Source organism: Giraffa tippelskirchi, chromosome 4 (assembly GCF_054371585.1).
Source record: "Giraffa tippelskirchi isolate mGirTip1 chromosome 4, T2T-mGirTip1v1.2.pri, whole genome shotgun sequence".
NCBI lineage: Eukaryota > Metazoa > Chordata > Mammalia > Artiodactyla > Giraffidae > Giraffa > Giraffa tippelskirchi.
The window spans coordinates 48,464,040-48,490,729 of NC_137278.1; the positions used below are offsets into that span (position 1 = coordinate 48,464,040).

The 26,690-nt window shown below is 37.8% G+C and overlaps 1 protein-coding gene and 1 long non-coding RNA gene across 5 annotated transcripts in view; both read left to right on the forward strand.

Moving 5' to 3' along the window:
* Positions 1-26,690, forward strand: part of CTNNA2 (catenin alpha 2) — a 1,291,223-nt gene that overhangs the window by 371,659 nt on the left and 892,874 nt on the right. The gene's annotated exons all lie outside the window — the stretch shown is intronic.
* On the forward strand, positions 348-4,596 carry LOC145547325 (uncharacterized). The gene is made up of 3 exons (XR_014083736.1): positions 348-532; positions 2,694-2,979; positions 4,459-4,596. It is a non-coding gene; the product is annotated as an uncharacterized LOC145547325 (long non-coding RNA).

Genomic DNA, 26,690 nt, shown 5'->3' on the forward strand with positions numbered 1-26,690 from the left:
AGTTTGTATGTTACTCTGAATATTAGTACTTCCCACTATAAAGGAAAAAGGAAAAATAACTTGGTAATTAGTTGAGACATTCAGATTCTACAAGTGACCACTTACATGGTATATTTGGTATATTTTTTCTTTCATAAGTACTATTTTGAGAAATAAAGCATTGAAAACTAATGGACATTCATGTCCATAGGAAAATTTCATAATACCCAGATAAAATTACCTGAATGCAAAAAGAGAAAGGATGTACTGGATCCGAGACATGAGTCTGAATTTTGTCAGAGGTGATGTAGTGAGAGAGTATTTGTCATTTCTTATGACTTAAACCCCCCACAGTCCTGGTAATTGAAGTAGGGGGGCATTACAGGGATCTTAAGCCAATGGACGTTTGGTCTCAACCAAACTAAGTACTCAAGGCCTCCTGGAGCATCTGGGGCCATCATCATCCTTCTACCCAGGTGTCTTCTGGGACTGAACAAGGAGTCAGGGTCTCCCTTGCTGTCACAAATCGTAATGCCAAGGAACAGGAAAATATGTATGTGTGTGCACATCTATGAGAGGTGTATTAGACTGACTAATTCAGCTTTTTCCATTGCCTTCCAGTGAGGGCTCTGTGTATAGACTTCTTTCTGATTTCACAAGTATGATCACCTTTAAACACAATCATCAAGGAAAGAGAGTAGAGGCGTGATGGGACAAGCTTTGAGTTGGGCTTAAAGAGTGGCATAATTCAATGAAGGAGGTAATCTGATCATATCCAGACTCAGGAAGACAATGAGGAGTCATTAAATTGACTTCAGAGACACTGTTCACTTTATTAAATACATTCAGGCTTATGGCATAAAGCCATGTCGAGTTTTTCAAGGAAATTATTATTTTTGAGTATCAAAGAATGTCTGAATTCAGGTTGCTCAGGCAGCTTTAAAATATTTAGCCGAAACAAAATTATCCACATGACAAATAGATTTTAATTGTTTAAAAAGGCAAATAATCAATCAGAATGTTTTGTTGAACACAACTAGAAAATCAGGAAGGAGTCAGTCAGGAGATTAGCAGGCATAGGAATGTGGAGAACCATTTCTTTGATACCAAATTGTTTTTGTTGTTCAGTAACTCAATCATGTCTGACTCTTTGTGACATCATGGACTGCAACATACCAGTCCTCCCTCTCCTTTACTGTCTCCTGGAGTTTGCTCAAACTCATGTCCATTGAGTCAATGATGCCATCCAACCATCTCATCCTCTGTCACCCTCTTTTCCTCCTGCCCTTAATCTTTCTCAGCCTCAGGGTCTTTTCTAAGGAGTCAGCTCTTCTCATCAGGTGGCCAAATATTGGAGCTTCAGCTTCATCATCAGTCCTTCCAATGAATATTCAGGGTTAATTTCCTTTAGGATTGACTGGTTTGATCTCCATGCTGTCCAGGGAGCTCTCAAGAGTCTTCTCCAGCACCACAGTTTGAAAGCATTGATTTGTAAATGCTCAGCCTTCTTTATACGAAACAAAACCTTTATAGCAAACCTTTAATATAAGGAGCAGTAAACTTGTACATGGATGATGACCAAGGAATGTCCCAGGTCGAATGCCCTACCATGTACCTGAAGAAACAGCTAGAATTAAAATGGGTTTTGCAATCAGCAATCATGTAGATACTCTTACTATAGAAGCAGCTCTGTTTACACTCTGAAGATAATTTTTTCTATGTTGTTACTATTGTTTAGTTGCTAAGTCATGTCCAACTCTTTTTTTGCAACCCTATAGACTGTAGCCCTCCAGGTTCCTCTGTCCATGGGATTCCCCAGGAAAAAATACTGCAGTGGGTTGTCATCTCCTTCTCCAGGGGATCTTCCCAACCAGGATATCGATCCGACATCTCCTGCATTGGCTAATGGGTTCTTTACCAGTGAGCCACTAGGCAGTCCCATATTGTTCCATATCCTTGGGAATAATTGTATGATTTTTTTTTTTTAGTCTTTTAACAAGAGAAATAAAACTTTGTAGAAGCAAAGGAATTAGAGAGGGGGAAAGTATCTCCATACGGTTTTCTATACTGGCTATACCAATTTATATTCCCACCAACAGTGCAGGAGGGTTCCCATTCCTTCATATCTTCCTCAATTCTTGTATGTTGTCTTTTTTGATAACAGCCATTCTGACAGGTGTGAAGTGATAGCTCACTACGGTTTTGATTTGCATTTCCCTGATGATTAATAATGTTGAGCATCTTTTGAGTGGTGTTGTGCCTGTGGCCATCTACATATATTCTTTGGAAAAGTGTCTTCAAAAACAGACAAAAAAAGTTATAGAGAAAGAGATCAGACTTTTGGTTACCAGAGGTGGGGTGTGGGCAGGGGAATTGGATAAAGATGGTCAAAAGGTACAAAATTCCAATTATAAAATGTAAATAAGTATCAGAGATAACATAAAACATGATAAATATAATTAACACTGCCTTATGTTGTATATGAAAGTTGTTAAGAGAGTAAATCCTGAGAGTTCTCATCACATCAGCTCAGTTCAGTTCAGTTGCTCAGTCATGTCCAACTCTTTGCGACCCCAAGAACCGCAGCATGCCATGCCTCCCTGTCCATCACCAACTCCCACAGTCCACTCAAACCCGTGTCCATCGAGTCGGTGATGCCATCCAACCATCGCATCCTCTGACGTCCCCTTCTCCTCCTGCCTTGTTTTTCCCAGCATCAAGGTATTTTCAAATGAGTCAGCTCTTCGCATCAGGTGGCCAAAGTATTGGAGTTTCAGCTTCAACATCAGTCCTTCCAATGAACACCCAGGACTGATCTCCTTTACAATGGACTGATTGAATCTCCTTGCAGTCCAAGGGACTCTCAAGAGTCTTCTCCAACACCACAGTTCAAAAGCATCACTTCTTCGGAGCTCAGCTTTCTTTATAGTCCAACTCGCACATCCATACATGACTACTGGAAAAACCATAGCCTTGACTAGATGGACCTTTGTTGACAAAGTAATGTCTCTGCTTTTTAATGTGCTGTCTAGGTTGGTCATAACTTTCCTTCCAAGGAGTAAGTGTCATTTAATTTCATGGCTGCAATCACCATCTGCAGTGATTTTGGAGCCCAGAAAAATAAAGTCAGCCCCTGTTTCCACTGTTTCCCCATCTATTTGCCATGAAGTGATGGGACCGCATGCCATGATCTTAGTTTTCTGAATGTTGAGCTTTAAGCCAACTTTTTCACTCTCATCAAGAGGCTCTTTAGTTCTTCTTCACTTTCTGCCATAAGTGTGGTGTCATCTGCATATCTGAGGTTATTGCTATTTCTCCCGGCAAACTTGATTCCAGCTTGTGCTTCCTCCAACCCAATGTTTCTCATATTGTATTCTGCATATGAGTTAAATAAGCAGGGTGACAATAAACAGCCTTGACATACTCCTTTTCCTATTTCTCATCACATGGCAAAAGATTTTGGCTATTTTTTTAATTTTGAATCTCTGTGAGATGATGGATGTTCATTCAGGTTATTTTGGTAAACATTTCATAAAGTATGTAAGTCAAATAATTATGCTGTACATCTTAAACTTACATAGTGTTGTATATACATTATATCTCAATAAAAATGGAATGAAATAAAATTACATAAACTTTAGTAAAGGAAAAACAGGATCTGTAATCAGTGACAGTGATGACCTCACTGTCATGCAATTATGAAAAAACCATTGCATTGTGAACACAAACAATTCTATGCAAGATATCTAAAATCAGAGTTGAATTCGCATTAGTCTACTGTTTTATTTTCTGAAGACAAAGTCACATTTTTATCTGGTCTGTGAAAAATATATTATGCTCCTGAATCTTCAAAAAGATACCTTTTGTTTATCCTGTTATTTCTTTGATTACTCTTCCTAAATAATTACTTTTCATAGTACGATCTATATATTAAGTTATAGGTATATAGTATATATTTTAAGTTCTATATATTGTTACATTAGAGTAACTTAAATATGAAGTTAAAGGCAAGCTATGAAAGGTAATAACCACCTGCATCTGTTCTTTTTATTAAAGATCTTGTGCATTTGATAATTTTTCCTTCAAGTTGTTATATTAAAACAGATCTTTTATTTTTGGCATTTCATTTCTATACGAAAGACAGCACTTTCAACAGATTGCCAAATGCTGTCTTTGCCAACTAAATCTAAGATGCAACAATTTTGAGATGCAAGCATTATGATTACTGTGGTATTTTGTTTTTGCCCATTTATAAGCTACAGCAGTGCAAAACAATGCAAATACAACTTAGTGTGGGTACTATGTCTTTATTAGTCACTGCCTGGCAGAAAATTACCTTTATTGTTGAGTGAATGTAGAGAATTTCCTTTTACTGTGCAGAGTGATGGCTTAAAGGAGAAGGTGACTTTAGCAAGCAGGAAAGCATACTGAAAAAACTATATTAAGGATCATTTGTAAAGTAATGGCTTTTCCTTTCAGGCAGCCAGTAAAGCAAGAGAGACAAGTCCTAGGAAATAAGTGTCTGCTGTTGGGCTGTGTTTACTGAAGGAGATGCAGAAGACTCTATTGAATTTAAAGATACAATGTGTGGAAGGAGAATATAAGAGTTGCCTACAACTGTGGTTTTCAATGTATGATCAACTAATAACATCTCAGTCACCTGAGAGCTTGTTAGAAATGCAAATTCTCTCCATCAGTCCAGTCCTAGTAAATCAGAAAGTTTGTTTTCACAAGCAGGGGTTATTCTGATGCACACCTAAAACCAAGAACCACTGGTCTGAACTGGGAAATTTGTCAGAATTGCCCAAATGAATGGCCCACATTAATTAGATTGACTGAAGAACTGTCAAAAAGCTTCAGCCTAAATTGAATCTTCCTTAATGGACTTATTGATATGCTTAAGTGAAATTTTAGGACCCCTGCCCCAAGGAATTATTTGAAAGGATCCAGTTTCTACTTGAAGAAACTGTTGAGATCTGAGCACTTCAAAAGTAAAACATTTTTAAAGGAATTGACTCTTATGTTTGATGATGATCAGAGGTCTGTAGGAAGAATACAGTGGGAAGCTGCTTACCCCTTGTGTACAAACTTACTTCTATAAAATGCCTTACCTTCACCTGCTTACACGTGTCTATTTCTAAAAAGGGCAGTTTGTATTCCTGTAGACAGAAGTCTAAAGATACAAATTATTCAACAATAGGTAAAATATGTTGGCTTAAATGCATGGCAGAGTATAATTGACCTTATTACACTATTTAATGATAGCAGATTTTGACTGGAGTATATCTGTTTCATGGGCTTCCTGGATGGCTCAGCAGTAAAGAAACTGCCTGCAGTGCAGGAGACATGGGAGACTTAGGTTCGATCCCTGGGCCAGGAAGATCCCCTGGAGAAGGAAATGGCAACCCACTCCAGTATTCTTGGCCCAGAAAATCCCATGGAAAGAAGAGCCTGGCGGGCTACAGTCCATAGGGTCTCAAAGAGTCAGACATGACTGTGTGCATACACACATACATCTCCTTCAGTGTCCCCAGAAACTGACTTTGAGTAAAGGATTCCAGTACAGTAATATATTTAGGGGTTTCTCTGGTGCCTCAGAAACAATATGCCTGCAATGCAGAAGACCTGGGTTCTATTAGGAGATAATCCCAAGAAGCATCCGTAGAGATACTTGAGACAGATCAAGGGGGTAGCAACAGCTCCTATTGTTATTGGGAACCTGTGGGATGCAATGTAAAACCCATCTCAGAGATCCTACTGGAAGGTCTAAGGAAGATGGAGTATTTATCCAGGATATTATCAGCTGCTGTCTGTCATTGGTTTTGGGTTGGTAGAAGTTGGCCCTATGGCTTGCCGTGTTACTCTAGAATCCAGAGAAAGCCCAAGGGAAGAGTCCTCATGCTGACTTTGAAGCAGTCCATGGATCGAAAAGAAGTTCTGAGAAGATGTGGACTGGGTGCAGCCTCATCTGCTGAGCAGTAGAACTGGTGAAGAGCAGGTGGCAGGCCAGCCCCCTAAAAGAGGAAGTGGAGTAGGTGCTCAAAAAACTCCAAATCAAAACCAAAAAAGGACTCCTGAGACTCTCAAAGAGAGACTGTCTGCTTCACAGTGCTGTCCAGGCGTGATCTGGCTTCAGGCATCCAGGAGCATTTATTTAATGTTCACCTGCACTTGACATTGTGATCCACCCCAGGAAGATAATGAAAGCAACATGGCTCCTGGCCTGAGACATTTGACAAGCTGGTCTGGAGGCAGGAAGCAGACAACTATAGCTCCAGGCTTCCTTTCAAAATGACAAATGCAGGCTGTAAAAAGGAAGACCCTGGTGTTTATAGAGGCATCAAATTAAATGCAACCTGCCTGGGTTTGATCTGATGCCCATTCCTATTACCCTGTGCTGACACTTCACAGAAAGTTACCCTGTGAGTTTCCAAAGATATTTTGATATTCTGCCCTGCCAGAACACCATGCTTGGTGTAATGTTGGATGTGTATTTTTCAGAAATGTTAGAATTATTAATTCATGGTAATTGAAAAAGATGCTTGTGGTAGCTGATTTGTCTTTTATTGCTTTCCGTTCCACATGTGACCTATTATTATTCCCATTCCCACTTCTCTTCTTGCTCTGTTAAGTGTATAAAGTTGAAAACCATAAATCACATTGTCCTTTTCATCCATGTGAACTTAACAGGCCAAATGATTGTACTTTATTTAATCATTTTACAAAAAAAATTAACTCCATTCCTTCTTACAGACAAATGTGCAAGTTTCTCACAGTAAATTAGATTTTTATAAGAGTTGTAAACTTTGGTTTTAGTTGGTAGAATAAAAAGTGTTTAAATAAATTTAGAAATAAGTAAAATAAGAAAAATGATTATTTTTCTCATTGAAGTATAGTTTAGTTACTTTTAAACTGTTTTTCGTTTTTTCAACGCTTAAACCACTTCCAATATACTCGCATTTACAGTGCTTTCTTTGTAAAGCTTTGTGTTATTCAGATTCTTAACACTAATAACCCAGAATTCCTTTTCCAGCCTCTCCCCTGTCTCTCTCTTTTAGTGTTTTTATTTTTAATTTTATTTTATATACATTGAATAGATATACCTGGTGAATATTTCAGAAGACAGATGATAATCATCAATCATGTGACTGTGGGATCATTCTTGTTCCCATCCAAAGGTGCCCAGTTTGGGAGTTTCAAAGCTAGAGAATTAAAGAGTATTAAAATGGAAACGTCAGTTTTCATTCCAATCCCAAAGAAAGGCAATGCCAAAGAATGTTCAAACAACCTCACAACTGGACTCATTTCACACGCTAGCAAAGTAATGCTCAAAATTCTTCAAGCTCGGCTTCAACAGTACGTGAACCAAGAACTTCCAGATGTTCAAGCTAGATATAAAAAAGGCAGAGGAACCAGAGATCAATTTACCAACATCCATGGAATCATGAGAGTTCTAGAAAAATATCTACTTCTGCTTCATTTTCTACCTTAAAGCCTTTGCCTGTGTAGATCACAACAAACTGTGGAAAATGCTTCAAGATATGGGACTACCAGACCACCTTATCTGCCTCCTGAGAAATCTGTATGCAGGTCAAGAAACAACAGTTAGAAATGGATGTGGAACAATGAACTGGTTCCAAATTGGGAAAGGAGTACATCAAGGCTATATATTGTCACCCTGCTATTTAACTTAAATTGAAGAAAGGAGGGAAAACCACTAGACCATTCAGGTATGACCTAAATCAAATCCCTTATGATTATACATTAGAAGTGAGAAATAGATTCAAGGGACTAGATGTGATACACAGAGTGCCTGATGAACTATGGACGGAGGTTCATGACATTGTACAGGAGGCAGGGATCAAGACCATCCTCATGGAAAAGAAATGCAAAAAAGCAAAATGGCTGTCTGAGGAGGCCTTACAAATAGCTGTGAAAAGAAGAGAAGTGAAAAGCAAAGGAGAAAAGGAAAGATATACCCATTTGAATGCAGAATTCCAAAGAATAGCGAGGAGAGATAAGAAAGCCTTCCTCAGTGATCAGTGCAAAGAAACAGAGGAAAACAACAGAATGGGAAAGACTAGAGATCTCTTTAAGAAAATTAGAGATACCAAGGGAAAATTGCATGCAAAGATGGGCTCAATAAAGGACAGAAATGATATGGACCTAACAGAAGCAGAAGATATGAAGAAGAGGTGTCAAGAATACACAGAAGAACTGTACAAAAAAGATCTTCACAACCCAGAAAATCACGATGGTGTTATCACTCACCTAGAGCCAGACATCCTGGAATGTGAAGTCAAGTGGGCCTTAGAAAGCATCACTATGAACAAAGCTAGTGGAGGTGATGGAACTCCAGTGGAGCTATTTCAAATCCTAAAAGATGATGCTGTGAAAGTGTTGCAATCAATATACCAGCAAATTTGGAAAACTCAACAGTGGCCACAGGACTGGAAAAGGTCAGTTTTCATTCTAATCCCAAAGAAAGACAATGCCAAAGAATGCTCAAACTCCCGCACAATTGCACTCATCTCACACGCTAGAAAAGTAATGCTTCAAATTCTCGAAGCCAGGCTTCAGCAATATGTGAACCATGAACTTCCAGATGTTCAAGCTGGTTTTAGAAAAGGCAGAGGAACTAGAGATCAAGTTGCCAACATCTGCTGGATCATCGAGAAAGCAAGAGAGTTCCAGTAAAACATCTATTTCTTCTTTATTGACTATGCCAAAGCCTTTGACTGTGTGGATCACAATAAACTGTGGAAAATTCTGAAAGAGATGGGAATACCAGACCATCTGACCTGCCTCTTGAGAAACCTGTATGCAGGTCAGGAAGCAACAGTTAGAACTGGACATGGAACACCAGACTGGTTCCAAATAGGAAAAGGAGTCCGTCAAGGCTGTATATTGTCACCCATCTTATTTAACGTATATGCAGAATACATCATGGGAAACGCTGGGCTGGAAGAAGCACAAGCTGGAATCAGGATTGCCGGGAGAAATATCAATAACCTCAGATATGCAGATGACACCACCCTTATGGCAGAAAGTGAAGAGGAACTAAAGAGCCTCTTGATGAAAGTGAAAGAGGAGAGTGAAAAAGTTGGCTTAAAGCTCAACATTCAGAAAACTAAGACCATGGCATCTGGTCCCATCACTTCATGGCAAATAGATAGGGAAACAGTGTTAACAGTGTCAGACTTTATTTTTGGGGGCTCCAAAATCACTGCAGATGGTGATTGCAGCCATGAAATTAAAAGATGTTTACTCCTTGAAAGGAAAGTTGTGACCAACCTAGATAGCATATTAAAAAGCAGAGACATTACTTTTTCAACAAAGGTCTGTCTAGTCAATGCTATGGTTTTTCCAGCAGTCATGTGTGAATGTGAGAGTTGGACTGTGAAGAAAGCTGAGCACTGAAGAATTGATGCTTTTGTACTGTGGTGTTGGAGAAGACTCTTGAGAGTCTCTTGGACTACAAAGAGATCCAACCAGTCCATCATAAAGGAGATCAGCCCTTGGTATTTATTGGAAGGACTGATGTTGAAGCTGAAACTCCAATACTTTGGTCACCTGATGCAAAGAGTTGACTCATTGGAAAAGACCCTGATGCTGGGAAGGATTGAGAGCAGGAGGAGAAGGGGACGTCAGAGGATGAGATGGTTGGATGGCATCACCGACTCAATGGGCATGAGTTTGGGTAAGCTCTGGGAGTTGGTGATGAACAGGGAGGCCTGGCGTGCTGCGATTCATGGGATCAGAAAGAGTCGGACATGACTGAGTGACTGAACTGAACTGACTGAAAATCTCTGCAGATGGTTACTGCAGCCATGAAATTAAAAGACACTTGCTCCTTTGGAGAAAAGCTATGACAAATCTAGACAGCGTATTAAAAAGTAGGTATATTACTTTGCCAACGAAGATCCCTATAGTTAAAATTATTGTTTTTCCAGTAGTCATGTAAGGATATGAGAGTTGTAATGTAAAGAAGACTGAGCAGGATTGGATGGCATCACCAACTCGATGGACATGAGTTTGAGCAAGCCCTGGAGATCATGAAGGACAGGAAAGCCTGGCATGCTGCAATCCTTGGGATCGCAGAGTCAGACATGACTAAGCAACTGAATAACAACAAAATGGAAATGTTCTTAGAGGTCATTTATGACATTTGACTCACGCTTGCAAATTTTTCAGTAAATTATATGCCAATAATTTGCACTGTGGATATTGGCTGTATTGCCGTGTTCGTTTTCCACCTTCATAAGGATAGATATGGTAACATGTACTGTGATTTTCTTTGGGAAGCCACCCTCCCCCATCATATCCTTGTGTTTAACGGGGCTGATCAACTGCAACCCCACGCTCCTAGGAGGACATACAGGCCAGCTAATCAGAGGACAGAATCCTCCAAACACAGCAATGAGATAAAGCCTGAACAAGGACTGAGGTCCCATATGTGAGAGCTCACTCATATTTTTATTGGCACTCTCTTGGTAAAAGGGCTGTTTCTTTCCATTGGATTTGCTGAGGTGTTAGGTTGAAAACAAAAAGAAGCAGGTATCCATCATGGCACAAACAGGATTAAGCCTGTCAGATAATGAAGGAAAAATCCAGAAATAGGACTATAAACCTCAAGTGGGCCCTTGGCAATGCCTGGCAATTCTATTATATTTTCCTGGTCAGTCTACTCTCTCATTTTCTAAGAGATCCACTTCAAACTTTCTCATTTCTCCTTAAGCGTTCGGTATGTTCCCTTCACTATTCACTTACATCTTATGATCCTGCTTTTTATTTCAGTGAGAAAATAGACATAATCAGGAGAGAACTCCCGATGCTTCCAGTGGCACATCTATCAGTCTTCCAGCTTTGTAGCCACGTGTATTTTCCTCCGTTTATTATAATAGGGTTCTGTCCTTGCCCCTAATATCAGTCCTTTCCTTTATGTCCTAGATCCCAAATCTTAGCACCTACTACTCAAGGACATCACTTACCTCTCACATTCCATCATTATCAAAGTTCTGTTTACTGTCTTATTGCCACCAGCAAGAAATTTCTGTGCTTTTCCCTGCTTAGAAAACCAAAAACTTTCCTTCTCTCTACTCACACATGCTTCTTCAAGTTCTGCCCTATTTCTCCATTGTCCTTTGCAGTGAACTTTGTCTTCAGAGTATTTATCTGTTCTCCCCATCTCTCTCTCCTCTATTTTTGGCCCTCACCAATCAGAACTATGATTCCTCACCCCAATGAAATTCGCTCTTGTCATATTCTAACTTGTTTCAGTTGGTTGCCAAAATATTGTCCCTCTGTGCGCCAATGCTGAATAGAAATATGGAGAGAGTTTTGGAGGAAAGAGATAGAGTAGCTTTATTTCTTTGCTAGGCAAAGAGGGAACATAGCAGGCTAGAGCCTCAGGAACTGTGCCTCCTTCCCTGGCGAATAAGTGAAAAGTGAAAGTTGCGCAGTAGTGTCCAGCTTTTTGAGACCCCATGGACTATATGGTCCATGGAATTCTCCAGGCCAAAATACTGGAGTGGGTTCAGTTCAGTTCAGTTCAGTCGCTTAGTTGTGTCCGACTCTTTGCAACCCCGTGAACTGCTGCACGCCACGCCTCCCTGTCCATCACCAACTTCCAGAATTCACCCAAACTCATGTCCATTGAGTCCGTGATGCCATCCAACCATCTCATCCTCTGTCGTCCCCTTCTCCTCTTGCCCTCAATCTTTCCCAGCATCAGGGTCTTTTCCAATGAGTCAAATCTTCGCATGAGGTGGCCAAAGTATTAGAGCTTCAGCTTCAACATCAGTCCTTCCAATGAACACTCAGGACTGATCTTCTTTAGGATGGACTGGTTGGATCTCCTTGCAGTCCAAGGAACTCTCAAGAGTCTTCTCCAACACCACAGTTCAAAAGCATCAATTGTGCGGCACTCAGCTTTCTTTGCAGTCCAACTATCACATCCATACATGACTAATGGAAAAACCATAGCCTTGACTAGACAGACCTTTGTTGACAAAGTAATGTCTCTGCTTTTCAATATGCTGTCTGGGTTAGTCATAACTTTCCTTCCAAGGAGTAAGCGTCTTTTAATTTCATGGCTGCAATCACCATCTGCAGTGATTTTGGAGCCCCCAAAAATAAAGTCAGCCCCTATTTCCACTGTTTCCCCATCTATTTGCCATGAAGTGATGGGACCAGATACCATGATCTTAGTTTTCTGAATGTTGAGACTTAAGCCAACTTCTTCACTCTCCTCTTTCACTTTCATTAAGAGGCTCTTTAGTTCCTCTTCACTTTCTGCCATAAGGGTAGTGTCATCTGCATATCTGAGGTTATTGATATTTCTGCCAGCAGTCTTGATACCAGCTTGTGCTTCTTCCAGCCCAGGTTTCTCATGATGTACTCTGCATATAAGTTAAATAAGCAGGCTGACAATATACAGCCTTGATGTACTCCTTGTCCTATTTGGAACCAGTCTGTTGTTCCATGTCCAGTTCTAACTGTTGCTTCCTGACCTGCATACAGGTTTTTCAAGAGGCAGGTCAGGTGGTCTGGTGTTCCCATCTCTTTCAGAATTTTCCACAGTTTATTGTGTTCTGCACAGTCAAAGGTTTTGGCATAGTCAATAAAGCAGAAATAGATGTTTTTCTGGAACTCTCTTGCTTTTTTGATGATCCAGCAGATGTTGGCAATTTGATCTCTGGTTCTTCTGCCTTTTCTAAAACCAGCTTGAACATCTGGAAGTTCATGGTTCACATATTGCTGAAGCCTGGCTTGGAGAATTCCCTTTCGCTTCTCCATGGGAACTTCCCAACCTAGGGATAGAACCCAGGGTCTCTTGTATTGCAGGTGGATTCTTTACCTGCTGAGCCACAAGGGAAGCCCAATATTCTGGAGAGGATAGCCTATCCCTTGTCCAGTGAATCTTCCCCACCCAAGAATTGAACCTGGGTCTTCTGCACTGCAGGCAGATTCTTTACCAACTGAGCTATCAGGGCAAAGTTTTATAGACAGGGCTTGTGGTCTGAGGTAGGTGAAAAGGATTAGGTTGGGGAAAGTATTGCATTCTTCTGCAAAATTTATGGCCAAAGCTGATGTCAGGTGGCTCAGTAACCGGGTCTGGTGCCTCTGAGGCTATCGGCCTGTGACCTCCTTTCTGAAATGAAGAATGCTGCAAGCAATTGCAGGGAAGAAGAATGCCAGGTACAGAATATAATTCATTTAGAGTCGGAGAGTGCAGGAGAGAAGAATTCCAGGTACAGAATGTAATTCATTTGGGGTCAGAGAGTAATTATGGAGAAGAGAATGGCGCCCCACTCTAGTGCTTTTGCCTGGAAAATCCCATGGACAGAGGAGCCTGGTGGGCTGCAGTCCATGGGGTTGCTAAGAGTTGAACGACTGAGCAATTTCACTTTCACTTTTCACTTTCATGCATTGGAGAAGAAAATGGCAACCCACTCCAGTGTTCTTGCCTGGAGAATCCCAGGGATGGGGGAGCCTGGTGGGCTGCCGTCTATGGAGTCGCACAGAGTCGGACACGACTGAAGCGACTTAGCAGCAGCAGCAGCAGAGGATAATTAGCTTTATGAAGGGCAAGTCCTGCTACGAGTGTTTCTTAGTTGTAACAGCTAAAGAATAACCAAGATTGTTAATTTTAAAGACCATTTACTCATTTGTGGCTTTGCTGCAAGAAGTTTACTTTGAGAACACCAGTTATCCCCTTTGTCATTCACTATTCCTTTCTCATTTTGTAGCTGGATTTTCTTACTCTTTTAGATTAGAGCTCAGTCCTAGATCCTCCTCTCTTCTCTGTTTTTACTTACTGTTTATGGCTTTAAATGTCATCATTTTTAGTGCTTTTAGATAAGCAAGTTGTTTTGTGTCTGTCTTGCTTCACAAAGCTTGAGAAGCACTGGATTCTTTCCACATTTTCCTCTTAATACAGTTTGTCTCAAAATCATACTGGGAAATATGATAATTCATGTGGATGGCACTCCAGCTTTTACTCTGTAAAGATTGTTACAAGGTAATTGGTAATTCAGCTATTTCCTCATGCCTCATTTCCAATTCCTACTGTCATTTTACTAGATAGATTCTTTTGTTCTCATTGTTCATTCACTGAAAATACACGTTTTAAAAATCCTTACCAGAGCAATTTCAATCTTCTAATCTTCAATTAAAAAAAAAATTTCGCATTCTAATATTTCTTTTCATTCCATGCTTATTTATGGTAGCCTCTAATTCCTTACAAATATTAGAGTAAATTTCATGAAGTTGATTAATAATTTCCACATTTTCTTTGGTTTTCTTTCTGATATTTGACATTTCCTTTTTTTTTTTTTCCCCAATAATCTTCTCAGGCATATGAAACCAAGTTGTAGTTCTCTCATTCCTTAAAGCATTTGGCTTTCCCCTCAAGTTTTGGCTCTAAGATTAAGTGCCTGGAGTCATTTTCCTGTTAAGCTTTTCACTTGCCTGTGATATACCCTCAACTTCAGTCCCATTTATCATATTGCATTTCTAAAATGTATGGCCTGCATTGCCTATGGCCAAGTTCAATATGCAACACAGTGAGAAAGAAAACACTCCTAAAGGACCTAGGGGAAGTGTTGCCTAGCTATTATCTGAAACAGTGCATGATTAATCCCCTGTGGTGAATGTTCTGCCTTGGGTCTAGGCCTCCTGGATTTTTATAAAGCATTTACTGATCAAGTGCTTTCAGTTGCCTGGCAGATTTGCTACATTAATACAGAGTTGCCTATGCTTTTACCTTAAACTTCTACCTGACAAGTTATTTCTGTGGCAGCTAAATGCCGAATATGCTTTCTCTCTTCAATATTACTCCATTTACATTGGTGTGGTCTGGGTTTTGTCCATCTTTACCTTCCATGAACCTGTCAGTTTTCTGGTATGCTGTTTCTGGCCATTATGTTTATATAGATTGTTCAGTCATGCTTTGTTTTGCTGGAAGAGACCAGACGGAGCCTCGGTCCTTTGTCTTCATGTGCATCCAAACAAAAGCAGGCCTGTCTGCGATTTCATTTCGGCATTCAGTCACAGTACTTGCGTTCCTGAATCAATGAATATTAAATGGGTTGAACATTTGTTGAAGGCTCCTTGTGTGCCCGCACATGGCCTTGAGATGGTTATTTAGCGATGCTGGTACCAAATTTGACAGTGTCCACTGTATATCCAGCCATTTCTCCACCAACCATTATGTTTTCACTAGTCATAAATTTTAAAATCTTATTTTGTCTTATATTGCTGGTAATTGTAGTTATCTTTTTACTTGTTTTGTTCTTAGGAAATGAAACTGGTTCAAATGTAAGCCAACATTAAACCCTTACGAATGGTATGTTTGTAAACATATTAATGTATGCATAAATCAGAATGAAATTGGGTCATTTGTTGAGATGTGGAGACTGTCATATAGAGTGAAGTAAGTCATAAATAGAAAAACAAATATTGTATATTAATGCATATATGAGGAATCTTGAAAGATGGTATAGACTATCTTATTTGTAAAGCAGAAATAGAGAGCACATATTTGGATACCAAGGTGGGAGGAATTAGAAGATTGGGATTGGACACATATGCACTGTTGATACTCTGTGTCACCAATGAGATAGCCAATGAGAAATTACTATATATAAGACAGAGAACTCTGCTTAGTGAACTATGGTGACCTGAATGAAGAAGAAGTCCAGAAAGGAGGGAATATCTGTATGCATATGGCTAATTCATTTTGCTTTACAGTAGAAACAAACACAACATTGTAAAGCAACTATACTTCTATAAAAATTAATTTTAAAATAAAATAAGGAAAGGAAGCTCGCCAAACAGAAAGAATTTAGACTATACGGTTACCTGGACTGTCTTTAGGCCTTAGATTTTGAGAATTTTCTCAAAGCTTAATAGGTAGAACCCAGTTCCATGGCTCACAAGAGCGTTTATACTTGGCTGAAAACAGAGTTATGTTAGAAAGGTGGGCTGGCCCTAGGCAAAATTGTGAAGCAGAAAATGATTGTCTTCCAGTATCATTGCCCTCAGCTCTATTCCTGGCCTCTGATTCCTTTGGGGACAATCATAGGAACTCAGGGCCTTTTTTTCTCTCGTTTAACTACACTGAAATGCCTGCCTTTCTCAGACTCCTTGCCTGATCAAAAGCAATGCTCTCACCACACTTCTCTCTTCAGAGAGTGCATTTTGGTGAAAATTGTCAGTTAAGAACTCATTCCAAGAATCGTGACCTCTTCCAGACAATATATCCTTCAGCCAAAATAGTGGTCCAGAGGGCTGGTGGGAAAAAGCCTTCCAATTACTTAAATCTTGATTTCTTGCTCTTCATTGCATGTCACCCAGAAAAGCTAGTCTATTTAAATTGGGGAGCCCTATGTCATCTTTTAATTGTCAAGTATGAGCCAATAATACAATACAAACAAAATATTCTTGGAAGGGATCTAGCTCTCTGTCTTAACACCTATCACAGAATAGCCTTGACATTGAAGATTCACAATGAAGATTCTTCTTTGATTTCTTTTTTGAAATCATTTTAATGAATTCCTCTTGCAATAGATATATTCAGTTATAAATAACCTATATGATGACTTGTAATCTCCCTAATATTTACATTATATTGTATTGCAAATAACATTTACCATTGAATTTATCTTTACTGAATGAACCTAGTCAGTTCCTTATATTATTCCATTAGATGCGCAGATTATTTTCTTACTGTTGGGCTTTTGGAGCTTTTCTAGTGTCTGCCTGTAACACCCAGAGCTGCAGTAAACAAATCTTTCTGTGCCTGTTCTTGTGAACAAGTACAGAAGTGTCTTGTGGGAATATAGCTACAAGTAGAATTGTTAAATAAGGCAGCCCATAAACAGGTATAAGATATAATGGTTGTCTTAGAACTTGCTTTCTTGGGACAGTGACTGACAGTGATTTGTTGTTAGATCTGTCTGTTTTCTCTTTATGCTGACTAAAAGTTGAATTTTGAGACCTGTGGTAATCTACTGTTCACGTTCACTGGATATTTTGAAAACAGCCTCTAAAGTAGCTGTTACAATTTATATTCCTCCCAGCTGTATGTGAGATTTCCTGTTTCCAACATCCTTGCTAAATTTTATCACGGTTTTTAGCATTTTGTTCCCCAGTCTTTTGGGTACAAAACTGTATCTTACTGTTATTTCAGTTTCCATTTTTTCAGTTGCTGGGTTTTTCATCTGTTTATCAGCCGTTTGGGCCAGTTAGTCTTTTGATTCCTTTGCTTAATTTTCCTTTAGGTTGTTTGTTCTTCTTCATCTAAATTAACTATAATTATATTTTGGATACTCAAACTTTGGATACTCAAACAAATATCATTTGCTATCACTTATATCTGGAATCTAAAAAAAAAAAAGATATAAAATCAAAACAGGCCCACAGACATAGAAGACATAACTACAGTTACCAAAAGGAAAAGGGGAGGGAAGGGATAGATTAGGAGTTTGGGTTTAAAATATAAATGCTATTATTTATAAAATAGGTAACCAACAAGGACCTAGTGTATAGAACGGGGAACTATACACAATATTTTATATATATAAGAGAAAAGAATGTTATATATATATGTATAATATATATATATATATATATAAGAGAAAAGAATCTGAAAAGAATAGATGTATGTATAACTGAATCATTTTGCTGTACACCTGAATTGAACACAACATTGTAAATCAACCATACTTCAATTAAAAACAAAACTTTGTATTTTATGTATTTTTTGCAAATACGCACTCCTTGTCTATAACTAATATTTTCATTTTGTTCATTATTTTTTACATAGAGTTTTTTTTTAAACATAATTTTATTGATCTTTGTTGGATGTTTTGTGTGTCCTTAAGAAATTATTTTCTAACCCAAAATCCTAAGTATGTATTCCTAAATAATTTTCTAAATGTTTGAAATTTTTGTGTTTACAATATTCATTTTCTTTGATTTTTATTTTGTGGATTAAGACCTAGTTCAGTATTTATCCTAGTCATAGCCAGTAATTAGCACCATTTATTAAGCAATCTGTCCCCCTTTGTCATACGTCATATTTACATAAAAAATTTAGGCTGTGGCAAGGTGCTTTATTCTATTATCCCATTGGTCAGTTTTTGCATGCAGACCATTTTGACTCAATTACATGGCTTATTAATAAGTACTGATTATCTGGCAGGACAAAGCGTCATCTCTTTTCTGTTGTTTTTTAGAATTATCTTGGCTATTCTTTACTGGCCCTTTGTTCCTCAGTCTGAATTTTAGTATCATCTTGTTAATTTCTCTACAAGAGAAATCTGTTAAAATTTTGATTATAGTTGCATAGAATTTATACATCAATTCAGAAAGAATTTCCATCTGTAAATATTGAGACAATTATCATTAAGGCATATCTCTATATTTCATATGTTTTACTTTATGAATTTTAATGGTTTTATAATTTCCTCCTTAAGAACCTTTAGCATTTTTCTTAGTTTTATTCTTAAGGACTTATGGTTTTTGTTTGTTTTGTTTTATTTTTAAATGGCTGTTATGATTACAGAGTTTTTAATGGTTGTCTTTATTGCTAAATATCTATTTAAACATTTTCTTAATGCCTCAGGGATGTCATCATAAACATGAACTATCATGTCATGCTTGGACTTTGGTTGCATATCTAAAAACCTAATCTAGAGTTCTGGTGGTTGCCTTAGAATTTGTTTTCCTGGGACAATGACTGCTAGGAAATAACTTTTGGATTTTTCCTTTTTTTCATACAGATGGGATGCAAGTAGAGTGTAGTCATGTGTTTTTCCTGAATAGCAACTCAAATACTGTAGAAACTCTCCTTCTTTAGTGATATTTTCTGTCTTTGGAAAATCACTTTGTCACATTTACAGTCTTCAGTCTTTGACTTAGGCTTCCCTGGTGGCTCAGCGGTAATGAGTCCTCCTGCAGTGTAGGAGCCCCAGGAGACACAGGTTTGATCCCTGGGTTGGGAAGATCTCATGGAGGAGGAAATAACAACCCACTCCAGTATTCTTGCATGGAGAATCCCATGGACAGAGGACCCTGGTGGGCTATAGTCCATGGGGTCCCAAAGAGGTGGACAGGACTGAAGCAACTTGGCATGCATGCTCGCCTTTGACTTAATATCTTTCTTAATATTATTTGTTTTTTCAGTTTTATCAGTGGACTCAGGGATGACTTCAATGAAGTAGTCATCAGACCTTTGGGTTTTTGGAGATAGACATACTTTAGTACATACTTTAGTAATACTGATATTGTCATTATCACCGAGCATAGTACATGACATATAGTGGATACCCAGTGAGAATATCTTTCAACAAATATCAGTGATTTTATCACTGGATTATTCAAGATAAGTACAAACATTACAGTAGACCTTGCTCTATTTACAAAACACTTATTGTTTGACGTTTACTGGAATTCTACGCAAAATCACATTAAAAATTCCATCTTTAAGCTATTTGTTCAAACGTCTTACATACCAAATCCATGAGGGATATTTTACTTTCATTAAAACAGTTTTCTAATACAATTTTATATTTGCATTAGCAATGGAATTTGTAGATAGAATCAATCTGCTAATATAGGTAGGAAAATTACCAAATGTTTCAGTCATTATTAGGTCCTCAGGGTGACTACCAGAGTTTCCAAGTACAATGAACTACTAGATGTTTGATATACCCTTAGGCTGCCTTGCTCAATAAGCAACTGAGATTCTACCGGCTTTAGGGCTGTATTACCCTATATATTTCTTGTTGGGAAAAATCCTGTGGACAGAGTAGCCTGGCTGGCTACAGTCCATAGAGTTGCAGAGTCGGATACAACTGAGCACGCACGCACCCTGTGTATCTGCTACATATGCTGCAGGAGGGACCTACGTTTTCTACATACATATCCCAGGGAGAATAAGGCTGTAAGAGGTGAGACTGCTAATTGGGATACTTGATACTGTAGAACTAACTGCCCATCCTCCCGGACTCTCCCATCATTGACTAGCACAGTGCAGTATGCACTGCTCACTGCCCCAGCATTGCTTCTAAATGCTGCCACTGAGCATCTCTAGTTTTCCTATTTCTCCTTTTTTTTTTTTTTACTTGCTGCTACTTCTGGTTCTGCTTCCTGCCTTGTATGGAAGGGATGGCTTTTCATAGACAATTCCTGTCGATCAGAACATGACAACCATTCAAAGTTCACTGAGTTCAGTCTTTGGAGCATCAAATCCTCTTGACAGTAGATCTCTCTTCCTTAGCACTCATGGAGGCTGCTTTTTGCACCTTATATTTGGTGACATTGTAATCCTGCCTCCTGTGGGGTCAGCAATCATTAGAGAAGCTTGGTGTTCCGAAAGGCTGGTCCTTGGATAACTAAAATTTTACTGTGAGTGTGAATTTTAGTGACTTCAGCTCAAACTCTTGTGGGATGTCTTGGTGGTTGAATAATTTTTCAGTAATCTAACGAGCAAAGTTGAGATGCAGAATACATTGTAAAATATTTTTTTAATTGGAAAAAATATCTCACACAGTGGGTACACATGTCTCCTTTTGTATCAGTTTCCTTGGGATGCTATAATAAGGTACCACAAACTGGGTGACTTTAGACAGTAAAAGTTTATTCTCTTATACTTCTGTCCAAAATCAAGGTGTCAGCAGGGCCATGGTCCCTCTGAAACTTGAAGATGACAGTCCTTCCTTACCCCTTCCTGGCTCTGGTGGTTTGCTGGCAGTGTTTGGTGTTCCTTGACTTGCATCTTTAGTCCTTCCATCTCAGCCTTCATCCTCATGCAGGCTTCTCTTGTATGTCAGTACCTTACCTCTTCTTATAAGGACACCAGTCATGTTGAGTTAGGGCACACTCTATCTAATTCAGTATGACATCATCCTAACTTGATTACATCTGCAAAGAGTTCTTCTTTCCAAATAAGGTGAGAATCAAGGTCCTTGAGGTTAGGAATTTGATATAGCTTTTGTCGGGGGGGCGGAGAGGAGGCGTACAATTTAACCCATGGCATAATTTACTAATAGACTCTTAAGTGAGCATGATAGTGTAGGAATGTAGGTTAGAGATGCATTCTGTGATTCTTTTTAGGTGTATGTGGGGGAATGTCAAGGAAAAACTTTCTTTCTCCTCTCATAGCTCATTTATTATCTTCTTACTCCCTGGTTCCCAACACACTCTCCCTCTTCATAATTTATTGTTGGAAACTGGAACAGTTCCAAAAATCAAGTACTGGAAATACAGTTTATAAATAATTTTAGTCTATGAGGAAATAACTCTGCTCTTCCAAGAGTTCTGTACTCTTATTATTTAGACTTTTGTAATTTCCATAAGTTGTTGATTTTATTTTTTGATAATTGCCAAGTTCAAGCAAAAAAGAATAGTGTTATGCAAGCTGTTATTCTAAGATGTTTGTGATTAGGGCTGATTGTGAATATTTATTATGATAATAGTGAGCCTAACTCTGTATTGATTGGTCCTTTCTGTGCTGCCCAGAATGGAGAAAAAAATGAGACTCCATTTAATAGAGCTTTCCTTAACTCAGTAAGTGGTTTTTACTCTTAAAAGATTAGAAAAGAACAACATTTTGTATTAAAATTATATTTATTGAGCTCAGTTTAATATTCCACTGAGAATTTAAAAGACTGAGTATTGTTTGGAGTAACTAGAATTATGTAAGCCAAGATTCTACAGCTAAAGGAAATGTAAAATCAGTTTAGGTCAGAGGAGTGTATACTAACCATGGAAGAAAAAATATAGAGGTGTGATGGGTAGAGAAAGCAGAGCAAAATTCAGAAGCAGAAAAGAGAATGTTATTCTTTAGTAAAAGCTAGAAGATTTTCTATGTCTGATTGTAGTATAAGCTAATGTACTAAAAGGCCATGTCTGAATAAGAAATAAAACGGAGTAATTGGTAGAATTCTTTAAAACTGTGTATTTGAGTTTGTGATTTAATGTAATAGTAATGTCACCCCACTCCAGTACACTTGCCTGGAGAATCCCAGGGACGGCGGAGCCTGGTGCGCTGCCGTCTATGGGGTCGCACAGAGTCGGACACGACTGAAGCGACTTAGCAGCAGCATACTCTTGATTAACTGTCATTATAGGTCTTGGTTCTCATGATTTGATTAACTTGACAGCTTTTGCTTCTGAGCATGGGGTGAATAAGAAGAGAATGTGCCTAAAAATTGGGGGGCTGATTGGGCCCTCTCTTATAAGATCATAGGTTGTTGGTTGTTGTTGGACTTGGATGGACCAAGTTGTGTCCGACTCTTTGTGACCCCATGAACTGCAGCACCCCAGGCTTATCTGTCCCTCACCATCTCCCAGAGTTTGCTCAAACTATGTCCATAAGATCATAGGTAGTGAGCTGAGAATTTGATTAGGATTCTTGGGGTTTCCCTGGTGGCTCAGACAGTAAAGAATCTCCCTGCCTGTTTCAGGAAGATCCCCTGGAGAAGAGAATGGCTACCCATTCCTGTATTCTTGCCTGGAGAATTTCATGGACAGAGGAGCCTGGCAGGTTACAGCCCAAGGGGTCACAAACAGTTTGACACAACTGAGCGACTAACACTTTCACTTTCCACTTTTTCAGTGGCTCTGGCAATGGAGAGGACTGTGAAATTGTTTAAAATACTGATGAGATCAAATAAGTAGTACTTTGTCATGAATTACATTTAGATAAAGACACAAAGTGAGATATTGAAATCATATATATGTTAGTAAAATGAGTTATCACTAATATTATAATAAAAGGTGAAAGTTAAGAACTAGAGGTCATAAAACACTATTAGACATCTTTATTAGAAAATACACTAGTACGGTCATCACTGGTTAATATTACTGTTTGACACCATTTAAAATTTTTTCCTTTGGGCTAGTTAGTTACAAATTAGGTTATTTTAAGATTTTCATGCATATTATTTCATTAATCTTTTAAATTCATTCTATTGTGAATCCTAGTTCTTCATGATATGTACATTTACTGATTTCTTTAGTTTGTAAAGGTGCTTGGCAGTAAGCTTTCTCATATTTTTCTGGAAATGTCTTTATTTTGCTCTCATTTTATTTTTGAAAATAACTTTTGGCCACGTTGCATGGCGTGTGGGATCTTAGTTCCCTGACCAGGGATGGAACCTGTGCCCCCTGCAGTGGAAGCATCAAGTCTTAACCACTGGACCACAGGGAAGTCCTAATCTCATTTTAAATAATACTTTAGCTAGGCATAAAATTCTGTTTGCCTATTATTTTTTTCTCAGCATGTATTGCACTGTCTTTTTGCTTCCATTTTGCCACTGAATATGATGCAGTCAATATAATTTGTCATTATCTTGTAGCTGTTCTTTTTTTATTTGTAGCTAAACTAAAATCTTTACTATGACATTATTTCCTTCAGTTTTACTATGAAGTCATCAAATGTGGACATCTTTTTGCTTATCTTGGTTGGTGTATGTTTGGCTTCCTGAATCAGAGTATTCATGTATTATTCAACTCTGGAAAATTATAAGCCATTATCTCACAAATACTGACTTTTTTACACTCTATTTATTGCCTGATTCAGGAAGCCAAACATGCAATGTACAACCGAGAAGACTTATGTTAGAAAATTTCTCTACATTCTCTATGTATTTCTTTTCTTTATCTTCTATTTCTCTAGGTTTTGTGCCCCTTTTTTGGTTAACTTTTTTAGCAGTCTTCCAATTCACAGATTTTCTTCTTAGTTGTATATAAACTTTTATTTATTCTTTGTCTTTGAGATTTAATATCTATTATTAAAAAATATATTTGGTTCAAAGAATCATAGTCCTTAATTCATGCTTTCAAATTCTTGTTCTAGTACCATAAGTATTTTAAAATATTTATTACATATATAATTTCCCTCTGCTTCTATTATCTGAAGTTCTTTAATCATTAATTTCTTTAGCTTAATTATTAAGTTCTTTAAGATAATTAATCCTGCCACTCAGCACATCTACAGTGTTCTGTAATTTTGAACTGTATACTCACTTTTTAATGAAGTCTTGTTGGAAGGATTCCTCTGCTTCCTTCCAAAAAACATTTGCTTTTGCTTCTGACAAGAACACCACACACCACCAATCTGAAATTAATTTTTAAAATAACATCTCTGCTCCTGGTCTATGCAGGTAGTGTAAATGAGTTTCTTACAAACACTGATTATAAACTATCATTATCAAATATAAATGAAACTATATGATTTTTTTCTGAAAGAGACAGACCTGTTTCTGTATAATTTCTCTTTGCCAGAGAACACATTTATTTTCTAGTTAATATTTTCACTGATATAGCATTTTAAGTTTCTAAATTTTATTTTAGGTAGAAAACATGGCATATCTATTGCTGTTGAGGGTCAAGACGTTCTTATGTCCCATCTGTGGCAATTAAAATGTAGCTTCTAAATAACTTTTAATGATTCTAAGGTTGTCAGTGCTTCAGAATCAATTTAACATTTTTGTTTCAAGATTGCTAATTTCTGTTTCTTTTTTTTTTTTGGCTCAGAGATTGCTTTTCCATTTATAAAGATATTTGCTGTATTTCATGTGCATTTCCAGGTGTCTTGGAGATACATTTCTTGGTATTCAGTCTCTTATATGCTCTCATTTTATTTTTACATGTATCTGTGACATGGGGTGCTATTTTATTAATTTTACTATTGAGTCTTAGAAAGGTTAAGTAATTTGTCTAAGGTTACACAAAGAAAAAAATGTGAGAACCAGGACTTAAATTCAAGAAGTCTGAGCCAAGTTTCTTTACTGGTATGCTGTCAAAGAAAAATACAATTATTTTAAAAGTTTATCCTGCTGGTAAGTTTGTTACTTAATATTTTGCTATAAGAATATTAATACTATTAACATTTTTACTTTATTCTTAGATTTCATGTGTGAAGGTTAATAAGCCTAAAATTAAGAGGTGCCTCTAATTCTAACTGAAAAGAGCTGGTAGTTGATATCCAATTAATAGTGGGAAATATTAAATCTTTACTTTTCAAGATGGTGATAATTCAAAAAGACTAACCAAATCTGTCATGTACTGAACTATTAGTTCTTTTTTTTTCTTTCTTTTAGTCCATAATGACTTGGCATAAATAATGCATAAAAGTTGGAAAACAGCCTAATTTCCATAGATGATTATTGCTGGTTTCTCATTCTGTTTTAACGTGGGTTGCATTTGAAAACTAATATGTGATCTTTGCATGCACATTTAGCAGCCCTTTAAATATGTCTCCAGTCTTAATGCAGAAACTTTGACTGGGCATCATCACAATGTAAAGCATTACACTCTGCAGTCTAAAAGCAAAGTCTGATGTTTTTGCTTACTCTTGGACAGTTCTATTTTCAAGTAAAGGAAGGTTCTAAAGTTGTCTCTAATTAGCAAAAAAAAGGAGTGGAGTCTGATCACAACATAACAGTATTGTTAATTGGACATCTATGAATCAAGACAAGCACAAATGCTAAGGTGTCTAATTTTATAGTGAGAGACAAGGACCTTCTTCTTCCATGGCAGCTCCTGTTTTATACATCCTATCATAATTTAAGTTGCCTCTTGGATGCTGTTCAGTCGCTAAGTTGTGTTAGACTCTTCATGACCCCTTGGACTGCAGGACACCAGACGTCCCTGTCCTTCACCATCTCCTGGAGTTTGCTCAAATTCTTGTCCCAGCTCCTTAAAATTATAATGCATGAGAAAAAAAAAATAATAATGCATGAGGACATCATTTTAGTGTCTAGATATTATTTAAAAGATCAGTTTAAAAAATATTACCACAAAATAATTTACCACTATTGTTGGTGCTAAAAACATTTTTGTTATTGGTTTTTATTGTTTTATTGTTTTGCTTGACATGGGCATTATCTTAGAGGTGGTAAAATCCTAAACAGTGTAGCCAGACTTTCTAGGTTAAAAGCCTTATTCCATTATCCAAAGTTTTCTCACCTTTGGCAAATTAATTTTTATGTAATTCAGTTTCCTCATTTATAAAATGGAAATAGTACCTACCTTGTTGGATTTTAATTAGGATTAAATGAGTAAGATGCAGTGCTTAGAACGGTATCTGACACTGAATAAGCACCATGTCAAGATTAGCTATAATTATTAATCTCATCATCATCATCATCATCATCATTAGATTGTTTTAGGTTGGCTCAGATGGTAAAGAATCTGCCTGCTATGTGGGAGACCTGAGTTTGATCCCTGGGTCAGAAAAATCCCCTGGAGAAGGAAATGGCAATTCACTCCAGTATTCTTGTCTGGAGAATTCCATGGACAGAGGAGCCTGGTGGGCTACAGCCCATAGAGTCACAAAGGGTCAGACACAACTGAGCAACTAACACTTTTACACTTTCACTTTTCATCAATAGACCCTTAACTTAGAGCTTCCAGGTTACTAAGATCACATACTTCTAAGTTCATTAGCCTCAGATTCAATTCCTAGTGTTAAGCTGACCTTGGACAAATTAATAAACCTTATTAAGCTAAGCCATGATTTTATAATCTTTGAAATGAAGGTAATGTTGTTCACCTCATCGTGAGATCATAAATGTAAAGTGTTTAACATTGTGCCCAGTACATAGTATTCTATAAATAGCTATTATTACTTTTTGCATCATAGTATACAAAATTGGAAGGAGTTCTTGGGATCATTTAGTCATGTATTCTTAGTT